This window comes from Hemibagrus wyckioides, linkage group LG08, assembly GCF_019097595.1.
Source record: "Hemibagrus wyckioides isolate EC202008001 linkage group LG08, SWU_Hwy_1.0, whole genome shotgun sequence".
Lineage (NCBI taxonomy): Eukaryota > Metazoa > Chordata > Actinopteri > Siluriformes > Bagridae > Hemibagrus > Hemibagrus wyckioides.
This window is the reverse complement of record NC_080717.1, coordinates 11,046,100-11,064,087: the sequence shown is the minus strand read 5'-3', so window position 1 is coordinate 11,064,087 and position 17,988 is coordinate 11,046,100. Positions and strand designations below refer to the sequence as shown.

Here is a 17,988-nt window from a genome sequence, read left to right as displayed (position 1 = left end):
GTATTAAACAGTGAACTCACATTACCACCCTGCCATAACTACTTCATTCCTCATAATCCCTCATAAAGCATAAATACACATTGCTTGTGCTTACTTACTGATTAATATAATTCCTTTTTTTTTGTTCTACTTCAAGGTGTTAATGATTCAGAATTCACTTCAATCTGGAAAGTCACCTCTACCAAGGCAGGAAGATTGTAGACATAAGAATTTTAGCTCAAAGCATTTCATGTTATGCTTTTTAGTCATACATTGCATAGACACAGTGCACATTAGCTCTGTAAGGGTCACACCTTCTGTATATGATCTTTTTCATCCTGCTGTGTCTTGTATTTATTTGTTTTTCATATTTGTGCATGAACAGTTGAAATCAATAATGCAGATTATTGCACCGATTGACTTGTACATGGGCACAAATGATCTTTCCTGATCTTTTAGTTGACCTTTATGCCTTTAGTCCCAACTTAGGTAGCCAGCTAGCTGGCTGATTTAAATGAAATAAATTCATTTTTTCTTCTCATGCACATTGTAGCTTATGGCTAATTTCTAATATTTATTTAGGTAATTAATCTGATGAGCCTGCTTTAGAAAGTGTTTTCATTTTTTTTGAATGCACACTGTTGCATTCAAAGCTGTTAGATGTTAAAATATTTTATTTGTATTTTAGCATTTGCCTCATCCACAGGAAATTGAGTTTAAATTCTGACAATGCCACAGCCATCCATGGCCAGGAGTCTAGAGAGCAAAATTGGGCATACTCTCTTTCCCCATCAATCACAGCAACACATCCAATTATGGGTGTCTGTGAAATGACATAGGCAGAAGACAGTAGATAGCGATTTTCTCAGATGGTGTTCCGCTGCCCTGTAATGCAGCAGGAGCAGAGTTTAAAAAGATGCATTTGGCTAACTTCACGTCTCTGAGCATACACTGTGTTAGACATCACCCTCCCTGGTTGGTAGATGTTGTATGGTGACCAAAGTAGGGGGAAAAAATCAAGTATGTCAAAGTTATGTCAATGTGAGATGTTATTAATAGTGTAAATGTGCAAAATGCTTGAAAAATGTACTTTTATGCTTTAAGTTAAATTGTGGTTTTAAGCAAGAATAATTTTGAACAAAATTAGATTTAAAAATACCCCTGCTCTAGTCGATTTAAATGTCACAACCCCGAAGTGTCATTCCACCCATATCAGCATATACGCCATATCAGACCATGAAAGTAGCGACAGAAAAAAATGTCACCTTACCAAAATAGCTATCCCATCGGCATCATACACTCTGTAATAAATGTACCAAAATGTGCTTCTCCTCGTTACTGATGTGGAACCGTCAAGGGTACGTCTTTTGTACTTATTCATCGTTCACCTTTGCAAAAAAATTAAGGCACACATATGGACTTTAATGACCACTGATGCACATATTTAATGGCTTTATTCTTAGAGCCAGTTAAAGGTACAACACATGCACCATCCCAGGTAAAACATACAAACGATGTACTCTTGATGGCACCAACTAAGATACAGTAAAGAATTACAGTGTGTTACCATTATTGCTAAGAATACATAAGCTAACTGCTCTTGCACAGGCACAAAAACAGCCTCAAATTGCCTATAGAGTTCATAATATCACTCTTTAATTAAAAGTGTTTCATTTAAATGGGAAATCAATTAACACAAGCAGGTGTAAATATTTACCCAGAATTTATACATGGTGTATTCATACCATAACATAAGTAATTCCAAGGAGGAAACAAGCCACTTGACAAGAGTTAAGCATCTGGAGGAGAGTGAAAAGACTGAGGGAAGTATGGATTAATCTGAGAAAGTGGCTAAGCTGCATCAAACAAGAGAAAGGAACATGCCATGTGTCGTGAGTGACTGCTCTTAGCCTATGGTGAGAGCTTCTAGTGTTTCAGTTCTGAGTAGGTGGACTCTCGTCGTTGGCTTTATCTCGGAGCACCATATCTGTCTTTTCATCTATCCTGTATGAGTTACCAAGCGTTTCCATGGGAACTAAATGGAAATCTCTCTCTCTCAAAAAAAAAGAGAGAAATGTGATGTGGTCAAGGTTGTGGATGGTTCATAACAAGATGAAAGCCAGAGGGTTTGATTAGTCCACCATAAGCTGCAGCACTGCAGCTCCGTCTGATTAAAATCAGCATGGCAACTTAACAAACAAGATTTTAATTACCGATAGTTACGATTAGCTGACCATTTGGGTGTCCATTATCTAATCATCCTAATTGATTAGGATAATTTTTTTTGAGTATTCAAAAAAATATTATTAGTATTATTATTAAAATATAATACCGGGCAAATACATGAAGATATTCTGTTACCTTTGTAAACCAACTGTATATCTCTAACTGGCAGTGTGAACTATTTAAGCACATCCAAATAAAACAAAGTATGCCAATACTTACTGAAAATGTTGAGAGCTGAGTGTGGGTTTTGTCAGACATTACAGTACAAGAAAAATAAAACATTTTACTACTAGACTTGCAGTGAATGTCAAATCACCTTTTAATGTACATTGTGCATTACGTAGGTTCTAAAACACTATTTTTATGCCTTTTGCAATACCACTGGAGTCGTGCATGCATAGTGTCAGTATTAAGACCATAGATCTAACTACATGCTTAAGCACAAGGGAGTTATACATGTTAAGCAAGTTATGCATATGGGTAACTTTTCCTACATAAATATTTCTACTTGATATTGATATGTGAAATACGGAATACTTGACTTGAGCTGCTGAACATGGCCCATGGTGAATAAGGAATTGGGATTTGGTCTGTGAATGGCTTAAGGAAGGTGGGAACATTTGATACACAAAAAAACGTCAAGGAAATGAGGGATTCTGGTTTAAACGTGACTTTTCGGGGGATTTCTTTTTGGCTCTATTTGATTATGTTTTGAGTTTCAAAAGAACTTATATTTTTAATAAATAAAAGTTTTATAAAATGCAGTTAAATATCACAACACTTTGATGATAAATAAATTCAAACTGGAAAGATGATGGTGCCACCTCATGATGATCACAGCTTCGTTTTTCCATCATATTATGCAAACATATAGTGTGCTGCTAATGCTTTTTCTCTCTGTGCTAATATAAAATCATTATTAAGGCTCATTAACTTTCAAAATCTATACAAATTACATTCATTTATTCAACCGCATACATTTTGCCAGACATTTTAAAATATCTAATTGTCAATAGTCAGTGATGATCTATTGCTTTGTGCGTTCAAGTACTCTAGTACAAAAACGATTGAAAGTGCAATCATTTTCATTTGCGTTGTGAGAAAATACAAGTTTAGGCTTTACATGATCATGTCTTGCTCGTATTAATCTGTTACCCCATATGCAACCACTAATGTCTTAAAGTCAATAGCATGATGAATCAGTTCCCAGCAGAATTGAAAAATATAGTCAATGTCTGTTGCTCTTCTGTCTATATGCACATACACAGTAGGTTAAAATCTTGTACCTCCAGGACCAACATAAACCAACCTAAGCCAGTACACTGGATCTTGCTTACTATGCACAGGATCCATGCGATATGTCACATCCTCATTATCCAGGATAACAAACACCTTTACCAAGTGGGTAAAATACCATGAAATACAGTATGCAACAATCTCCTAAAATGCTTAGCTAGGTAAACCATTTCTGTATGTAAGCAGCAGATATGTTGTGGCATGGAACAGAGTACGGCAGTGGCTAAAGACCAGACTGAAGTACTTTGCATTAAATAATGTACTTGCTTACCTCATTTAAATGTCCTTCACCATAATTAGTGTAATTAGTAAGTTTTATCTTGTGTGGGTGTGTTTTGGAAATGGGATTTTATATGGCACTGCAGTGCTTTTTACCTGTGCCAACTGCTTCCAGCGCATCTGCCAGACAATCGACAGAAGCACAATGACATTGTGCTATGTAAAAACTGCCTTGTTGATATGGCTGTCCTTTTGTAGCCTACTAGAGAAATGCTCTGAAAGTTTTCGTGCCAGTCTGCAGAAAAGATATCTTATGATTAATTTTTCAGATGTAAACCATAAAATGTCCATTATTTTCTCTAGGATTTGCTTTCCTTTGTATTATTTTGAATGTCATTTTGTCCTTCCATTACAATTACAATTAATGTCATCAACAGTAATTAGAGCACATTTACATTTTCGCATAGGTTCTTGCTTTTGGGATATACAGTATATGTTTAATAATTAGTTAAATTCGATGATGTAGAGGTGGAATGGTAGAATGGTAGTTCTATCCACAGAAATGCAAAAAAAAAACGTAAATATCTAGTAGAAAAAATATTATTTTGCTTGTCATCTGTAGGTAACACTGGGTCAGTGATAATCTGACAGTGACAATGATAACTCAGTCAGCCATAATGGAAGCTTTAAACTATTCATTAATGATAGTTTTTACTAGTGATGTTTGTACAACAAAAAACTAAAAGAATTTACAAGGAGCATTTAGTAACCTTTTAGCTTTTAGTGTCAAATCATAAATCTTAACTGCCTTTTCACCGTGGCTAGCTGAGGTGTTCTTTAATGTGATGAGCACATACTTTTGGCCATATAGTGTAGCTCAGGGATGTCCAGTTTTATCCAGAAATGTGTGGTGTGGGTGCAGGTTTTCATTCCAACCGAGCAGAGGCCACACCTGAGTCTACGCAAAGCCAAGATCAGTTGATTAAACAGGTGGAATCAGATGTAGCTTCTGCTTGGTTGGAATGAAAACCTGCACCCACACCACACATTTCTGGATAAAACTGGACATCCCTGAGCTACACTATATAGCCAAAAGTATGTGCTCATCATATTCATGTATGAATATGTATTCAACATGTATTCAAGTATGTGCTTGTTGAACTTCCCCTTTGCTTTGCTTTTCTTTGCTTTGTTTTGTATTTTATATCTTAACTTACTTTGTATCTTCACAATTTGTATAGGTGTCCACCAACCTTTGGACATATGGTGTAGTTAGTTATAAAACTAACCAGCAATTTATAGCTGTATGCATATGAGTCCTTGTTATTTGCCCTGTGATAAACTTTCCTTTATTATTACTCTTCTTTTAAGTGACATCTCACTTACACTGCATCCTGTTTCTACTATAACACTACCAAAGACCAGTAATAAAAGTGGGGGTGACATAGCTTCAGCAATTACACACCTAATAACAAGAACCCAAATGATTATACACTGCTAGTTGGCTTTATAACTTTATAACTTTATAACTAATTAGATACTTACTGTGATTGAAGCTCTGTATTCATACCAATACAGACATTATCTTGACATACTGTATGTGAGTTTATTAACCAATAATTTATAAACCATTAATTAATAATGCCACGACTTAAAAATCATTATTGCTGTGTTGTTATTTATTATTAAGCCAATTTAGGTCTACAAATATCTAACCCAAGACACAGAAATCATTTGCTTCTTGAACAATCCTAATGTTTTCGCACTTGATGTTACTCTGACTCCTTTGGCACAACATGCTAAAAAGATGGAGTCATGATGATATTTTTAGTCTAGCTTTTGACCTCCCTTAGGTCATGCAGTGCCCAATCAGCATGCTGTATGTGTCCAGACTGATAACTATCTCTCTCAGGCCAAAATCCCTGGAATGAGCAGGAACAGCTTCACGATCGACAGCCAACCACACTATGTCTTCTCATGTACAGTAGCCTGGCCAGGTTAAAGGATTGACAACTATCCAAAAACCCTTAGGTGTGTTCATCCCAGTAATGGATTTCCTACTGAGGGCACCACCGAGGGCTTCAGCAACCACATGCCCCCTTCAAAGTAGGTAAAATGGATGGGCCCTGCTTTATACAGAAGTGATGTATGTTCTAGCCAACAAGGGTGGACAGCTAAGCTCTCAAAAAGGCACATTCACCTCTGAATAAACACATCTGCACAATTTCAGTCTCCAGAAAAGCACTGTGGTGCTGACTTTTGCTACCATAGACATCCTCTTTGGAGTATTATGTGGATAACTTGCATTGGTTGAGATTGCAGAATGGAGAATCTTTCTTTGTACTTTAATCAATAATACATATGCAAGTAGAACTGGATTCCCATAATTTCAACCAGCAGTAGCCAACAAAAAACCTCCCATTTGTTACCATGATAAAAATGAATATGATAACATCATAAAACATGAGAATTTATTCTGACTTATGGAGTATATTAGGGAATTATTTATGGAGTATATTTAGGTTATTATTTGTAATTGTTATGTATTATTAAGCTAATTTTGGACTGACTACATTAATACAGTAAGCCAATTCATTTAAATAAATAAATAAATAAATAAATAAATAAATAAATAAATAAATAAATAAATAATTGAATGCTTGCCATCTAACAAGTAACCAAATTTATTATTCACATGGAAAATTGAAAAAACCTGTTGATATAATAATAATAATAATAATAATAATAATAATAATAATAATAATAATAATAATAATAATAATAATAATAAAAGCCCTGGAAAATATATTTAATATGAGAAAAATGGCAAAAAAAATATGGATTAACAAACACCAATTAAGTGCTCAGAATGGATTACAGTGCCTTAAAAGATCAGAAAGATCAGCTGGTGTACGATATGCTGGAGCTCTTCCGTCTTTAAAAGTAACAGTATTCAGCAATATGAAAACAATGCAGATGAAATAATACCGAGGTAATGTGCAGTTAATAAAGTTGGCATTTTTGCTAAAATTTACTTAAAGATACAAGAAGTCATTCAGCTAGCAAAATCTTGCAATAGAAAAATGAAGACGTTATTAAAATATGCATTAGTTTCTCAGCATCATGTTGTGTTTACATGTCTTATTATGGCTGTGTTTCTTAACATCTAATATGCAGAGTTAAATGTGAAATGAGCATCAAGGGTTATACGAAGGTAATTTAGTATACAAAAGTATACAAAAGTAAGGCAGGGGATAGGATGAAATCAGTAAGTAGACAGATTTATTAACCGAAATTAGTACTTTTGTTTAGGCATGTTTCAAACTTGATAATAAACTTATGTGACTACTAAACTAACACAATATGTGAGTCAGCTGTTACAGATTGGTATTGGCTACACAGCTACACAACACTGCAATGAGTTCCAATAAAAGGGTATTATTGTGGTAGTGGATTTACTGTATGTGGGTATGAGGTCCATAACAGAATTTCTCTTTACGATTTAGCTCAGGCTTCAGGAATGCTGGAACATTGTAGACTGCCAGTGTCAGTCTCCAATATTTTTATTTTCCTCTCTAATAAACCTGTAGATGTGAGCTGCATTTCTATTTGCTTCCAACTTTAAATCCCCCAACCTTCTCTGGAACTCTTTATTCATTTCCAATTCAAGTCACATTAATGACAGGAAGGACAACACAAAGACTAAATCCCTGCACAGAGACAGAAAAGGTAATTGTGTAGTTTCGCATGTGTAGTTTACTACCAAGCTATGCTGGTAGCCATAATCATTAATTTGACTAAGAGCAAGTATGAGTTCTGTCTCTGCAATATGCTCACTGATCTCCTGCCTGTCTGAGCATCCTCACAGAATGCATAACAAATACCTGTCCAAGTGTGTCAAAATATACTTTGCAAAACATATTTAAATCTATAATTATATTTAACTTGTCACATCACTACTGCAACACACTGGTAGCATTATATGAATGAAATCTATGAATTTAAAAAGACAAGGCACTTTTTTTTAGCATCTAAGAGGTTAAAGCAACTCAACCAGCAGGCAACAGTGAAGTCTTACCTTTTTCTGTGATCCTGTATCCATCAGCCAGTGAGAGCCAAGGCAATCATGCTCTTTGGGAAGCCAGTTAACGGTTTAGCAGCAAGACAGGTATGTGTGTGTGTGTGTGTGTGTGTGTGTATGGGGGGGGGATCACAGACGGCTCCTAGTGAGCAGTCCACAGTGGGTTTCCAGTGCGCTTCTGTTCACCCAAGTCATTCCAGCTCGCCTCAGTGGACGCTACGGCTTACAGGTAGGACCTCCAACATCTCTGTCTGGAGCTTGCCAGTATGCACCTGTGCTCATCCGCTGGATTCAACTTTCCCTCTTTTTCCTCCTCTCTCTTTTCCCTTTCCCCCTTTTTCCGGTGCCTGCATATGTTTCCCTCCGTTCTTCAGGAAGACCCAGCGAGTGTGGTTGCGATGCAGAGACGGAGAGAGAGAAAGCGCAAGGGGAGGGGGGGTAGAGGGAGGTAGCGAGGGGTGGATGGAGGGAGGGAGGGAGGGACAGCAGGAGGGAGGGAGGAAAAGGGAGAAGGAATGCTTCTTCCATCGGCATCAATCAGAGAAGAAGTGAAGTGAAAGGGAGGGTTGGTGGAGAGACTTAGCGTCATGAAGAGCAGAATAGATATGTGTGTCTCAGTGCATGCCTGTTAGAGTGTGTATGTGAATATCGATGGATATGGTTATGTGTGGTGGAATTATTGGAGTGTGGAGTCCGTCCTGGAACATTATTCACACATATAGACAGAGGACAATCAGTGACAAATTACTGAGTCAAACATGCTGCCAGCATCTCCACTGAATCGGAATATTTACATATTTTCAACAAAAATATGAAGAACAGGGTTCCTTTAAAATTCAAATAAGTAACACTGCATGTTCAATCAAATGACAAAGCGTTAAACACACCAAGAGCTAGTTCCCTCATTTGCCTATTAAGCAATTAATTCTCTTTATTCTGAGGATAATGGCATCCATGCCCTGCGAGTCGGTCTACTATCATCTAATTGTCTAAATCCAAAACTTAATAACAGGATACTTGAGAGAGTACCAGAGAGATATAAACACAGAAATATAGCAAGAACAAGAGAGAGAGAAGGAGACTGAGCCAGATCTAGTCACACAGCTTATGTCGCTCAGGCTGATGAAGGACTGGGGATATTTACTGAGAGCAAGGGGCCGCATACTAAACAGGTCCCTCGACGCTACGAGTGAACGAAATGAAACCACTGTCCTGTCAATCCAATAATTTGCTTTCTCTTACGTGGATGAATTGTTGCTAGGGTGAATTTTCCTGGAGAGTCTAGTTTAGAGGTTGACTGAATGTAATGCTAGCTTGTGTTCCCAAAAGAACCTGAGGTCTTGTCCTTTGAATCCTGCATGTCAGACATGACACCTTTTCCCATTTGACAAGTGTCGGTGCTTGTGCTATAATGTATTCCTTCTCATGTATTGAAGCTTAAGGAACAGTAAGTGTTGTATAATTTGATTCCTCGATGCAGAAGGTTGATTTATTCTTTTAGCCGTACATGCATGCATGAGTTGGGAATATACCCTGGATGGGACACCAGTCTGTCTAAGGCCACCACACACACACACACACACACACAACATGTTTTTTAATAGGTGGGAGGAAACCAGAGAACCATGAGGAATCCCACATGGAGCATGTGTGCATGTCTGTGAGCAGATCAAAGCAGAAAGTGGCAATTGATCTGGAAGGTTCAAATGCTGATTGTTTTGAGCAATGTTTCATGTTATGTTTCTGTCTTACTACTGTTCCAAGTGCACAAGCTCAAATAAAAAAATGTCACATGTTCTCTTACCCTGGGTCTGCTGTGATCTCTAAGTAGTGTGTTGCTGAGATTGCTACACTCACTCTATTAATCAGTCTGATTAAACTCTGGGGGATCATTGCATAATAAATACTGGATCTTGTTTATAGATAGAAAAGCCAATAAAACGACAGAAAAATATCATCTCACTCCAAGGAAATGTTTCTCTGATAGTCTTGGGCTCTGTAATAATCAGCACCACCATTCAAACTGTCTAGCTGTATTAACCCATAAGGAAACATGTCTAAAAGAACCTCCCCTCTGTCAATGATGTGTGTGTTTACAGGCACACCACATAAGGACTCCATCAAGCTTGTGAAGTGCTTGCTTAATGAAAGCAGTGGTGAGTCTAGGATTAGAGCAGAGTTGTTAAACTTGTGAAAGCAAAGGAAGATGTTCAACCAAAATTCTGGAGCCTTATTTATCAACTGTCTATGCACATGGTTTTGTGCATACACCATGTATACGAAAGGTTCTATGCATTCAAATGGATTTATATACTGTATATCCTTTGCTCATACATGTGGTTGTGTGTATATTTCCACACATTGCTTATACATTTACATTTACATTTCTGGCATTTGGTAGACGCCATATCCCTAGTGGTAGAAAAGTGTAATAGCAGGTGAACTGGCTATGCAGAGCTTGTGTCACATACTGTCTATCATATCAGCATAATTGAGAGAGTAATTGAGTGAGGAGCAGATCATTGTTCGATTTTGTTTGCCCCATGCAGACTTAGATGAGCTCTCTTCAAGGGTTTTCAGTCATAAGTAAATTTGAAAGAGAAATTGGAGATGGTACTAGCATTTCCCAACCATGAGCTTCATGTGTATCAAAGGAAGGACTTTTTAACCTCGCCTAGACTGGCAGCAGTTATATATTAAGGGGAAACTAATGTGTACATTTTGCAGCAAACTGGGATAAAATATAACTAAACAATAAACAATAAAAAAAATACATCACTACAATTTCAATGTTTAGTTTTTTAATGTTTGTTAGCTATGTCAATAATAGGTTTGATCTCACATTAATAAAATAAAAACATGATCAGTTTACAGATGACAGAGCATCTTTCAATCGGAAAAATCAATTCAAGTCAACAGCAGGGCTCATAGGGGGTTAACATCATATTATTTGAAGTTGAAAACATCTACACAATTGTCAGCCATTCAAGGTTTATGTCAGGGCTCTGCTGCTTTTGCTACGAGGAAAGTGTAAAGACTTTTGTTATATTTTTGAGTGATGACTCGTAACATTGACCTCTGCTGTTAATATGACAAAATAGGTCTGGGGTTCTCAGAGATATAATGTGGCATCAGCTGAACGATTCATTTTAACAGCATCTTGTCATCAAACAGTGTGAAAATGGCAGACGTTTATGGGTCCACTGCTTTTACCCCTGCTACTTTTCCACCCTGTTAGCTGAGCTGGATGCCTGCTGGAGTTGCCTCTAGCTACTTGCTGTAATTCCTTGTAGAGCCTCATCAAACTCCCTGTTATCATTAAAGGCAAGTTTCTAAAACCTCAGGTCAAGAGCTGTGATTTCTCAGAGAACATGATTGTGTTCCACTCTGGGGAACTTGTTTTCTCAGAATGTATGTGGTAATTTCTCTACGGTAGCAGCCAGTGATTCTCTGCAGACCTTTGCACAGGAAGAGCATTTTAAGGTTTTTACATAGATACACAAAAAATAAGAAGAGATTAACAGTAAAAGTGTAAAATGTGTGGGCCTAATGTTAAGTTTAACATGTAATGAAATATTATATGCCCATTTTATTTTATTGTGTATTTATACTATGTACAGTGGACAAAGATTCTGCCAAGAACTGTGTGTCTACTGTCTACTCTGAGATCCAGAATTTCCTGCTAATGTGCCTGCACCACCTTCCATTTCTCATGGGTTGGAGCTTCACCAAGTGCACTGGGTAGTCCACTGATTGAATCTTTGGTTCGCAATAGGAAATGTTTTACCCGGGGGTACACTTTGTGCAAGCTACTTTGTGGTTGTTAAATTTCACAACTTCATTTTACACTATTAAGTTAAGTTGGAAGTACACAAAACATTGCACAAGAAATATGACCTGTACTTTAGGCTTTACACACACACACACACACACACTTTAATTCTATTCACTTATGCCTTTTAGCAGTTCCTACGCAAGGTGTAAACAGCAGCTGCGGTATGTGAAGCAATGTGATGGTGCTTCTCAGTGACAAAATCTCTCACTGTTTTGTGAATTAATGATTTAATTGCTTGATATATAATCCAAAAAATATCTAAGAAAAATCTACATTAGTGCTGCGGTCACTGTTTGTCGATTTCTTAATTTACTCATTATCATAGCCTTCTTAAATCCTGCTGTATTCTCTGTTTGCCCTGAGAGAAAGTGGCAAAGAAGGTATTCTGGTGCCGGAAAGTTATTTTTTTTAGCTCTGACCTGCCCAGGAGTTGACATAGTTTTTGATCTTTCAGATGTAAGAAAGGTAACATAATTGTTATCATCTTAATTCTGAACATATGCAAACAACACTCAAATCCACATTTTCTATATAATGCACAAAATAATAATAATAATAATAATAATAATAATAATAATAATGAATGTTGTGCCTATTTTCTAATGCATACATGACTGATTATTTTTAGAATAAGTATTTAGAAGGTGTTTTTCTGCTTGGATCAATAAACAATGAATCAAGCAAATCTGCACTTTCCACATCTTCTATCATTTACTACTGAGACCAGTGGGAAATCACTGCCAGTCACCTCACCATATCCCTCATCCATTGTGTTCATTCATGGCCTTTCACAGGGGGGCGGGCCCTGGCTTATAGTTGCTGTACATTACAGTATACTTTAATGGCTGAGAAGTGGCTGCAGTAACAGCAGACTTTGCTGAATTAGCAGTAGACACTAAAGCAGCAGTTTTCTCGGTTAACTACACTGTTAAATGTACAATATTAATCTGGCTATCAAGTGAATGTTGTACATTTATCCTGTTTGAAGTGAAATACTATTCTACACTTTAGATGTTACATATTATTCTACACTATTTAGATATTAGATTTTAATATTAAGTCTACTTTCACATTTTCCTCTAAATAAAACAAATTCTGCACTACTACTGTTTTATTTTTTTTACTACTGTTACTCATCGGTTGGGTTTTTGTGTTTTATTCCTAGTACCCCACTCTTACATTTTTCCTCAGCATCTGTAGGAGTGTGGTGTGTGTGTGTGTTTGTGTTTGAGAGAGAGAGATTCTTTTTAACGTCTACATTTATGAAATTTTATCTCGTCTTAATTTTATCTTTTTTTATTTAACTCTACAGTTCAATAAAATTCATTTGCTGATAATGTGATAGATATACCAAAATACTTCTATTTGAATGGATATGGAAATATGTGTACAGACCTAAAAGAGAGCCACAACAACTGTTACAGAATTATAATGGCACATTTTATGACAAGGTTGTTTTCTCTAGCAGCGATGATTTCATTAATATATACAAGTCTGTCATATCTCAGTGTCAGTTTGAAAAGTGATGAAGATGAAGTGGAAGTATTTTTGTTCAAAAAAATCTGTTAAAAAAATGGTTTCTTTTTTTATATAATGAAGACTTATGGTTAAGCCATAGAATATACTATATTGTAGTAATAATGGTTACTATTATATAATGGAGCATGACATGAATGTAAAGAAGTCTGCATTATAAATTTATCATGGTAACTCCAAGGGCGCAGAACTATGGACATTGCTCCACCTTCAATACTCCACTGAGGACATCACTCGGCCTCCTTACTCCACTGGGAAATCAAAAGAAATACTGTTAAGCTAAGAAGCATTATACAAACACACAGACACACACACACACATACTGTATATATATATATATATATATATATATACACTATATTGCCAAAAGTATTCGCTCACCCATCCAAATAATCAGAATCAGGTGTTCCAATCACTTCCATGGCCACAGGTGTATAAAATCAAGCACCTAGGCATGCAGACTGTTTTTACAAACATTTGTGAAAGAATGGGTCGCTCTCAGGAGCTCAGTGAATTCCAGCGTGGAACTGTGATAGGATGCCACCTGTGTAACATATCCAGTCGTGAAATTTCCTCGCTCCTAAATATTCCACAGTCAACTGTCAGCTGTATTATAAGAACGTGGAAGTGTTTGGGAACGACAGCAACTCAGCCAGGAAGTGGTAGGCCACGTAAACTAACGGAGCAGGGTCAGCGGATGCTGAGGCGCATAGTGCGAAGACGTCACCAACTTTCTGCAGAGTCAATCGCTACAGACCTCCAAACTTCATGTGGCCTTCAGATTAGCTCAAGAACAGTGCGCAGAGAGCTTCATGGAATGGGTTTCCATGGCCCATCCAAGCCATACATCACCAAGTGCAATGCAAAGCGTTGGATGCAGTGGTGTAAAGCACGCCGCCACTGGACTCTAGAGCAGTGGAGACGTGTTCTCTGGAGTGACGAATCGCGCTTCTCCATCTGGCAATCTGATGGACGAGTCTGGGTTTGGCGGTTGCCAGGAGAACGGTACTTGTCTGACTGCATTGTGCCAAGTGTAAAGTTTGGTGGAGGGGGGATTATGGTGTGGGGTTGTTTTTCAGGAGCTGGGCTTGGCCCCTTAGTTCCAGTGAAAGGAACTCTGAATGCTTCAGCATACCAAGACATTTTGGACAATTCCATGCTCCCAACTTTGTGGGAACAGTTTGGAGCTGGACCCTTCCTCTTCCAACATGACTGTGCACCAGTGACCAAAGCAAGGTCCATAAAGACATGGATGACAGAGTCTGGTGTGGATGAACTTGACTGGCCTGCACAGAGTCCTGACCTCAACCCGATAGAACACCTTTGGGATGAATTAGAGCAGAGACTGAGAGCCAGGCCTTCTCGTCCAACATCAGTGTGTGACCTCACAAATGCGCTTCTGGAAGAATGGTCAAAAATTCCCATAAACACACTCCTAAACCTTGTGGACAGCCTTCCCAGAAGAGTTGAAGCTGTTATAGCTGCAAAGGGTGGACCGACGTCATATTGAACCCTATGGATTAGGAATGGGATGTCACTTAAGTTCATATGCGAGTCAAGGCAGGTGAGCGAATACTTTTGGCAATATAGTGTATATATATATATATATATATATATATATATATATATATATATATGTATGTATAGTATTATTTTAAGTGTACTACTGCTACCAACAACAACTACAGCTGCAATAATGATAACCAACCCCTGTTCAATCACACCTTTAGCCGGACAATCCCACAGGCCCTCACTCCTCCTGTCAATCGCAGCATGCTGACTTCCTGTAATCATTTATTAAGTTTATGATTAAGAACAGGCTTTTAAGGTGTAGGTGGGGGAAAGATTGTATGAAAATGCTGCTATACTATTTGCCTAATACAACCACCAAATAAACAATGGTTACATAACAATGTGTTCCCTAACAGATAAACTAGATATTATATTGATAACTTGTACACACACATTTATTTTCTGTCATATCCTTTGAGCAAGCATCCATCATTTAGTCTTTTATCACTGTGATTTCCTTTGATTCAAATTTGATTAAACTGTCCTGCTTTACCAGACTGTAAACAAGTATTAAAGATTTTTTTTTAAAGCATTAGAAGCCTAAGATCACATTTTTTTCCAATTTTTTGTATGCTTACATGCTTGTGCTTTGTAATAGGGCTTCTACAATCATATATGTGGCAGCTATTTAAATTAATATGGGGAAGAAAGTTACAGTCCACCAGTATAGTTACACAGCCCTGTTAACCCCCCCTCACTATATTCACTAAATAGTGAGGACAATAGTTCTGACCTATTAACAAATTATTTGATTCTGCAGATTAAACTAGATTTGGCAGCAAAAATTAAGTTATTATATTGTTTTTAACATTCTTGATTTAATCTGCTTTTCATATAGAATACCCATTTCAAAAGTATTGAAATGGGAAGGCCAATACTTTTGTTTTTGCTATACACAGGGTTTTAGATCAAATGCTGAATGACATCAGAAATTCATTTTTTAATTTCCTAATAATATAGAACTAGCACCTTTGCTTGACTCCACCCATTTTTCAAGTGATTAAAAATATTGGAACATATTGGACCATGTGACTGACAGATGTTTCTTGTAGCAAAAAATATGCCATGCTAGATTGATTGTTTAAACACTTAATAGCCCTAAATGTCTATTCCTGGTTTGAGCCCCGGGTTTATAGATACATCAATAAATGCTTAAACTTAGAGCGTTGTAATGGATGAAGTGTATGCACTGCAGATGAGCTAGGATTATCCCTGTTGTCTGTTGGTTGTCTCATGCATCAAACGAACCGTAAAAATAGTATTTTATTTTAATATTTAAAAGTATTTTGAAATGTGTCTAAGAAAAAACATCTATAAGGAGATGCTGACTATAGCCTCTGAGCTTTTGTTGCCCATTCTGAAAGCTATTAACAACGATGTTGTTTTTCATTCCTTGCAAAACAGACCTGATTAAGGTGTCCAAGGGTCTTTAATTCATCTGAATTTGCATTTTACAAATTTGAGTCTATAATGTTTTCCATTATCTTCAACTTGAAATTCTGTGGTTTTATGGTGTAAAAACGAACAGGGGTGTGCATTTGAGCAGTTTATGTGCACAGGGACCATCGAAATGGGAAGTGGTTGGTGAACAGCAACTCATATTGGCTAAGTCTAGTGTCTGTGAATAGTGCAATCATGAATTGCATACACAGTGCATGAGATACAGAGGCTTTGCTATATCTAGTCAGGTTTCTACTGCCGGCTTCTGTTTGCCAGTTTACACAGGGCCTATATGTATAAGGCTCCCTGTAAAAAAAACAAAAACAAAAAAAAAAACCTTTACCTTCTGCCAATGCCCTGAGAGAACATTCACAGCCGTCATTCTCAAGCAGCAGCAGCAGCATCTGATTCATGCTGTTTATGGTTTGATGCCAACACTAAGAGCAGAGGTAATATAGGTTTTAAGAACAGTGAAAAACTCTCCTACAGATTCAGTGATGGAACTGATGATGTATTTAACACTATGTTCCCAGATTCTGAGTTAGTGCAGACGTTTTGATCAGACAGCATGGGATTAGCGCCATACATTATAAGGGCCCTCCAAAGAAAGTCAACTTACAGTTCATGGGCCATTTAACTCTGCAGAACCTATATCTGCACATCAGTTTATTAATAATTACTACAATTTTACAAGATCCAAGTTTATTACAAAATGAAAATTATTACTGTTGCTTTAGTTGACTGATTGAAAGTGAATCTAGGGGACATTTTCTGGTGTGCATTCATTCTATTTTCAATGAATGTGTTTAACCATTGAGAAAAATGCTTTCAATCCTCACTGATGGATCCAGTGTAAACTGGTGGCTCATCGATCTTCTTCAGCAGAAGCAAACAACTATTTGGTGGAATTTAAAAGCAGGGTTTCTGTTTAGAGAGAACAGACATAAGTATGAGGGCATGGTTTATTACAGATCTGCTGACATTCCAGACACAATATGACCAAATATATTGTTTTATTTTTGCTCTGACATTAAAAATAGTTTCTAAACAAGCCTCCCATGGATAGAGAATTCACTGTGTTCATGCCACACATGGCATGCTTACAGTGAGTCTTGTAATGTTTTCTGTGTAAAAACAGTTGCTAAAATTGGACTTTTATGTAGTAAACACACACAGAACAATACATACAGTGAAATATTCAATTGTTGTATCGTTATATTAAATATAACCACTCTTTGAATACTGCTTGTCCAATCGGTTTGTGGACTGAAACTAACTGTGGTATAGTGGACTATGATATTTTCTGCAGATGTTGATTTTTTTTTTCTTGTAGTGAGGTAAGAGGAAAAAAAGAAAAGAAAAAGGACTGCTCATCAGGATAGCTAGCCTACAAGTTAGCAGTGAAGGTAGCACAAAACTCCACAGCTATAAGACAAACATACAGTATTAAATATGATCGGTTTTTTTAGCTATGTTCTACACATAGCTAAGAATCAGTAATTAATACTTATTTAATAGGGAACTCTTACTAACATACTGATTGATTAACTAGCATTCCTTAGTAGCTATTAGGAATAAGAATTAATGAACTACTCATGCTTTCTTGTTTAATTTCCTAGGAGTTGCAGAACAGTATTGTAACATCTTAACAAGAATAATATTCAGTACATGTGTATTGACTAGAAGAGAAAGCAAAATGTGGAAAAACTCCAACATAGGTGAAGGTTATAAAATGACTAGAAATTATATCTGTTCATGTATGACGAATTGGAACTGATGCTTAAGGTTAAATTTGAATACAAAG

The 17,988-nt window shown here is 36.9% G+C and overlaps 1 protein-coding gene across 3 annotated transcripts in view; it reads right to left on the bottom strand.

The window, feature by feature from the left end:
* The window catches only part of frmpd3 (FERM and PDZ domain containing 3), a 115,659-nt gene extending 107,458 nt beyond the window's left edge, over nt 1–8,201 (bottom strand). For 2 of the 3 annotated variants that reach the window (XM_058398090.1, XM_058398088.1), the window contains exon 1: nt 7,799–8,200. The gene's annotated coding sequence lies outside the window, so the exon portion shown is untranslated. Of the gene's footprint in view, nt 1–7,798 lie in introns of all 3 variants that reach the window. The other variant, XM_058398087.1, reaches the window with a different exon arrangement.
* Nucleotides 8,202–17,988: the final 9,787 nt, after the last annotated feature.